Source organism: Lepidochelys kempii, chromosome 7 (assembly GCF_965140285.1).
Source record: "Lepidochelys kempii isolate rLepKem1 chromosome 7, rLepKem1.hap1, whole genome shotgun sequence".
Classification (NCBI taxonomy): Eukaryota; Metazoa; Chordata; order Testudines; family Cheloniidae; genus Lepidochelys; species Lepidochelys kempii.
The window spans coordinates 49084416-49090415 of record NC_136386.1 but is presented as its reverse complement, the minus strand read 5'-3'; the positions used below and the strand labels follow the sequence as shown (position 1 = coordinate 49090415).

The 6000-nt window shown below is 59.7% G+C and overlaps 1 protein-coding gene across 3 annotated transcripts in view; it reads left to right on the top strand.

The window, feature by feature from the left end:
* The first annotated feature begins 732 nt into the window (after positions 1-732).
* SEMA3F (semaphorin 3F) overlaps positions 733-6000 on the top strand; it is a 111687-nt gene continuing 106419 nt past the window's right edge. For all 3 annotated transcript variants that reach the window (XM_073352603.2, XM_073352604.2, XM_073352602.2), the window contains exon 1: positions 733-1137. The gene's annotated coding sequence lies outside the window, so the exon portion shown is untranslated. The remainder of the gene's footprint in view (positions 1138-6000) is intronic.

Below are 6000 nucleotides of genomic sequence, written 5' to 3'. Positions count from 1 at the left end.
TGCTGCTGTCAGTTATGCCTGAGTTTTTCTTTGTTGTAGGATATTTGGCTGGCTGGATTCTGCAATATCACAAAGGCCCCTTCCTCCCCCCCCCTTCCCTCCCTCTCTCTCTCTCTCTGTCTCTGTCACTCACACTCCTCTTCCTCCTCTCTCTCTCCCCCACCCACCCCAGGGAGCCAGGAGGCTCCAGTGCAATAGGCTGCAGAACTAAGCCAGACAAAGGACTAGCTTTATTTATTTAGATTTCCTAGGTGACACCACCACCCCCCCGCCCTTTTCTGGGCACTCCCCCTAGAAAACAGGCACCAAAGAATGGGTGGGAAGTGAAGAAAGGTACCAAGGGTTTGTAAGGAGCCGCACTAGCCAACCCGGGCCCCAAGGCTGGAGCAGGGGAGCCGAGCAGGGCTGGGAGGGTGGAGGGAGTGAGGCTGGAGGTGAGCTGGGCAGGGCTGCGGGGGCATGTAAACTGATCCGGGGGTGGGGAGGAGACCAAACCAATCCCCTTCCAAGCATTCCTCTGCAATGCTCCCTGTGCCAAGCCTTCCTGAGGCTCTGGCACCAGCGACTTCAGCGGGGAGGGGCGGTACAGGTGGAAAGGGGTGGGAGTGGGGGTGAAAGAGAAGCCAATCAATCCAGCCCCTCGCCCCGGGCGGGGGAGGGCGGGGCTATGCAAATCGCAGGCAGCAGAAGCCAATGGGCTGCGGCGGGGCCGCGGGCTCAGTGCGAGTTGTGGAGCCGGGCGGGCCGGGGGGCGCACGGGGCTGGAGTCTGCCATCGCAGCGCGCAGTTCTGCTCGCCTCGCCAGCAGCCAGCGCTCTGCGCACCGAGCCGCCGGGGGGGGAAGGCAGCGCAGCCCGGCCCGGGGAGCCTATGGCTCGAGGGGCAGAGCCGGCTTGTCCCTGATCGCCGGCACCCCGCAGCGGGGCTTCTGGGGGCGCCCGGGGATGGCGCGGGGACTGTGCCGCCGGGCACCCTGCTAAGATGCGCTTGGGCTGGCGCTAGGGTCCCGCTCCCCTCCGGGCTGGGGCTGCGCCTGGATCGGTGCCGGCTCCACGCCCGCAGCTCGCCGCGGCTGGGAGCCCCGCGCGTCCTTGCTGCCCCGTCGGGGGGGCTCGGGCCCCGGAGCGGTCCGAAGAGGTACGTATCCGGCGCGGAGCAGGGTGCGGGCATGGCTGCGTCGGGCGAGTGGGGACCCAGTCCCTGGGGCTCGGGCCCCTGCCCCGCGGGCCCCCCAACTTCGCCAAGGCTTTGGCGCCGGCTGTGGCTGCAGAACATCCTCCCCTGTTGCGAGGCGAGGGCCCGGGGAAGCCCGTTGGGCTGCACCTCCGGAGGGTCGGCAGGGATCAGGCCCTGGCAGGGACCTCCCGTCCCGATGGGGCTGAGGGGGGCTGGGAAGGCAGAGATCCAGGCGAGCGCTGCTCCCTACAAACTTCGGGCTGGTTTGAACTCCCCAGGACAGCGCAAGTCGTCTGATCGTTCTGTCCTGCACCCGCGGGGGCAGAGGAGGGGAAAGGGGTCCTGACTTCCTAGGGGCTAGCAGGGCTCAGGGAAGCTCCAGCAGCCGAAAAAGCCGTGGGGGAAGCTAGACGTGCCGAGTCCGCCTGCTCCCCGGGGAAGCTCAGCGGCTCTGTGCGGCTGGCTAGAGGGAGCTGCCCTTGGCCGGGGAGGGAGTCGAGTAGGACGGCAGATCCGCGTGGGAAAAGGAAAGGGATGGCGTGCCAGGGCTGGCCTGGCTCCCCGCAGCGCCCTGGTGGGGCAGGGCTCTGGATAGCCACCCACAGCCCCTGCAGCTCAGAAAAGTCTGTCTCCCTTTCCGAAGTCTCCTGCTGGTGCGAGGAAGGGGCTACCTCCAAACCCCAGGCTGGCTTGCACCTTTAGGGGGTTTGTTTCTCTGTCCCCTTCCCAGGCCGCTTTGCCCAGCCCCCTTGGCGCTGCCCCAGGGGGAGGTTCTGCTCTCAGCCACTCCAGGGCCTTTGCTTTGGGCCTGGAGTGACCCAGCACAGAGGTGGGCGAAACCCCTGGGTCTGAGCGATCTTGCGGGCTCTTTCACCTTTATCAGCTCTTGAATTCCCTGCATTTGTCGTCCATTCTCCCTTCTCTCCTCCCCCTGCTCCCTCCTCGCCCCCTTGTTTGAATTCTTCTCCCAAGTTCTGGGCCTAGGGGCAGCGGTGTGTTCCCTTCTCTGCCCTGCCCCTGGTGGGGCGGTAGGGGAGGGTTAACCAGTCCCCCACCTCCATCATCTCTCTACAGCCTGCATTGTCAGACGGGGAGGAGAGGAGCTCTTCCAGGTTCTGCTGCCAGCCTCACTCCCACATCAGCCTGTTTGTTTTCCCTTTGGCTTTCATTTCCCCAATGAAAACACAACTGCTGGGTAATTAGTGGGAGACATTGCCATGCCTGGGGAGCTGCGGCCGCCTTGGCTAATTGAGTCAATTTGTTAGACAGGGCAAAAACCCCAACCCCTTGTTCTCCTTTGCTGCAGCTCAGATCTCTCAGTGCAGCTGGAGACATCCCTGTCCCTGCCAACAGCTGGCACGGGTTGCTTGGGCTGGGGCCCTTGGGCCAGAGCATCAGGTGTCTGTGTGGACACTGTGGAGCCAAGCCCTGGAATGGGGGATGTCTCTTGTTTGGGTTAGTAACAGCTGCTGGCATTTATTTCAGCATCCCCCAATTCCTGTCCCCTTCCTTTCTTTGTGCAGCCTCAGTTGAAACCTGTTTTGCCTTCTCCCGTGCAGGGACCTCTCTCCTCGTCCATCTCTGGATGGCCTGTGGTCCAGTTGTCCCTGAGTTGTGGGGCTCATAGAGAATGGATGTTAGGTAGGGAGGCTCCTGAATCCATGGGAGAGGTGGATCTGCCTGGGGGAGAGGCGTGGAGCGAGGGGAGAGTCAGAGGGCTGAAAGATGGAAAGAAGGGACCCTGAGAGGAAAGAGGGACCTGCCAATGGGGAACGGAGGGGCACAGACATGCCAGGCCCTTGGCAGTCTCACCCTGGAGGAGCCAGTGTGCCCAGACCCAGAGCACCGGGAGACTGTTAATGAGCAGGGGGGAGGTAGGGAGGGCAGCTTGGCTGTGTCCTGCTGGAGGGCCAAGGGGTTGGCTGCGGTGACGACTCACATTTGGATGGGCAGAACACCAGGGCAGGGGATGGTGTATTGGGGAGAAAGCAGTGCTTGACCCTGGGGTATGCTGGATGCCCCAAGATGGCTGGTTTGGGAATGTGGCAGGAGTAGCCCTGGAGACGGGCAGAGTGCTCCCACGGGTCCGGGCTTGGGGACCTGCCTGGCTCACTGCCATGTCTGCTCATTGTTGGGCCCTGTCTCATCCTGGCAGGTTTTCAACACCAGTCCCCTCCGCCTCCCCTTCACTCTGCTTTCTCCCTCTGCAATGAGGGGGTGTGTCTCTCCTCCCCACCAGGCCGGGAGGGAGGCCGATCTCACCTTGGGGAAATAGTCAGGAGTCACATGGCAGCCCCAGCTCCTGCCAGTGCCACTATGCAGGGCATGGAGTGCCGTGGACTCCCTGGGAGCATGGCTGTGGTGGGGAGTGGCAGAGGGTGGGGCAGTGGGGTCGCAGATCAGAGTGCTAGTGGGGAGCCTCCAACCGTCCCCCCGTTGTTCAGGCTCAGGGCACTTCCTCTTCAGAAATACAGGCCCCCACACACTGCCAGCCCATGCTGTTAGGTTGCTGGGGGCCATCAGCAGAGGGGGCCACATGCAGCTTGCCTGCTCTGTTCCTCTCCGCTGGGAGCAAAGGGTTCTGGGACAGCAAATGTCTCAGGTATAAGGGCACAGCATCAAACCCAGGACAAGTGCCTTAGTCAGGTGACCCCGCTGACCCATCCAACCTATGATGCCCACCTGGCCTGGTCTCCTAAGTGCCCCCAGTCTGTCAGCCCTTGGAAATGATCTAACGCAGTGGCAGCCCTTCTTCTACCTGACTGATCCAAGCTCCATGCACATGGGGCTAGAATGGTGCTGCTCTCCTGGGGGAGGGGGGGTACTAAGAGGATGTTTTGTTCTCCCAACCTTCTCCCAGCCCTGACCCACTGTCAGACTCCAAGACTCCCTCCCACCACAGGTCAGACAGCTGAAAAGAGAGAGGAATATCCCATAGCCTGACCCCAAGTACCAGAGCCACACCGAGAGACCCCTCTTGGGAGAGGACGGGGCGTGAGGAGGCAACGGAGGGTTAAATGTGGCTGTGGAGGAGTTATGTAGGGGGAAGTTATCTGTCCAGTCCGAGGGGCTGCGGCGTTTTGCTGATGTCATTGTGTGCGTGTCTTAGTTACGGAGTTCTTAAGAAGTCCCTTTTGACTCCTGAGCCTGCGGCTTTCTTTTTCTCCCGGAACACTTCCTGCTCTCGGAGCCCCTTTCTTGGACACACGCACACCAAGAGCCAGGCACGGCGCAGGCCAGCCGCTCCCACCCCCTCCGAATGGGCATTTCAGCAGCAGAGCTGAGATCTTTCCCTTTCCGCCCAATTGCCTCGGCTCCCAAACATTTTGGCTAATCTTTATTTGATTTATTTTGGGGATGGGGAAAATAGCTATGCTGTTTATAATGAAATAAAAACAATCTAGAATGCCCAGTCTCTGAATTTCGCCTTGCCTGCCCATGCCAGGAGAGGAGGGTGGCTGATTCTTGTTGAGAAACAAATCTGTCCAGAGCAGTTGAGTTTCCACATTTGAGTGTGAGCGACATTGGAGAGAAGAATCGCAGCACTAAGATGCACTTGGAGATCAGTCTATTCCCCCTGCTCTCTCTGGACATTTGTTTTCCTCCCAGCTTTGGACCCTGTTTTCATTTCTCATTCCTTTTCCCAATCCCTCTTTCTTTCCTCCTCCTCCCCCTTCTTTCCATTCTCGTCTTTCTCCTCCTTTTCTCCTCTTCCCCCTTTTCCTTTGTTTGCCATTTCACTCCCTCTCTGACGCGCACACAGCTCCATCCAAATGAAATAGCAGGATCTGCCAGAACTATTTCCCAAAGCCGGCAGGGGGGTTTATTTAACTGCAGCCGACTGTAGCTTTTATATCGCAGGGTAATTTGGTTTTTAGACGTCCCGGCTCCAAAACACATGGCATTGTGCTAAGTGCAGAATCTTAGCAGGGAGACGCTGACATGGAAATGAGCGAGAGTACAATAGACTCCAGAGAGAGCTGTGTGTGCGGGAGAGGGGAAACAGATCGATGAGACAAATATTTACGAACTCCAAAGGCAATAGCAATGCAGTAGTGACTGGGAGCGGGGAGCTGCAATTCCTGTGATGGTGGGGCCCACAGTTGAAAGAAGCTCTGTACTCCCAGGGGCTCAGCCTGTACCGCTAACATCCTTCCAGCCATTCGTCTGACTAATTTGTGGGATTTTCCTATCAAATCCCCAAAGTTAGTTTCCACCATTTAGACAGTCTCCTCCTGTCAGCTCCCTGTAGTTTGCTCCTTGGGCACAGGGGGCAGCACTGAAGGCCCCTCTGTTCCCCGCTGCTCCAGAAGCAGTGTCAGGCCATGTTCTGCCCCTCTCAGCCAGCTCACCTGCCATCTCCCTGCCCTGCTACCCTCAGCACCTGCCCCAGACATCAGGGCCTCAGACGAATAGTGCAATGGCCACATCCTAGGGCTTGAACCTCCAGAGCGCAATGTGGGACCTGCTGCAGAGCCAGAGCTCCTGAGCAGGGCTGTGCCAGCCTCTGGACTGGCAGAAAGGGGGACCTGTGGCTGCCCAGTGGGGGACGAGCACCAGCTCATGTGATTTCCCCCCTCCCCGGCCCAGGAGGGTTTCGTGCAGGCACATGTGATGATTTGTGGTACTCTGCCTCCCCCATGCACACTTGCTGGCCTCATCCATCTGGCTCAGCTGGGCTGATTGACCAACAAATACCCCAGTGGAGACAAGGCCCTTGGGCAAATGTCTGAGACCCCCCCCGCATCTCTCCACCCATACCCCTGTCAACGGTGCTTTGCCACCATCTATTTCCTTGGTGCGACATGTGGCCTTGGGATCTGT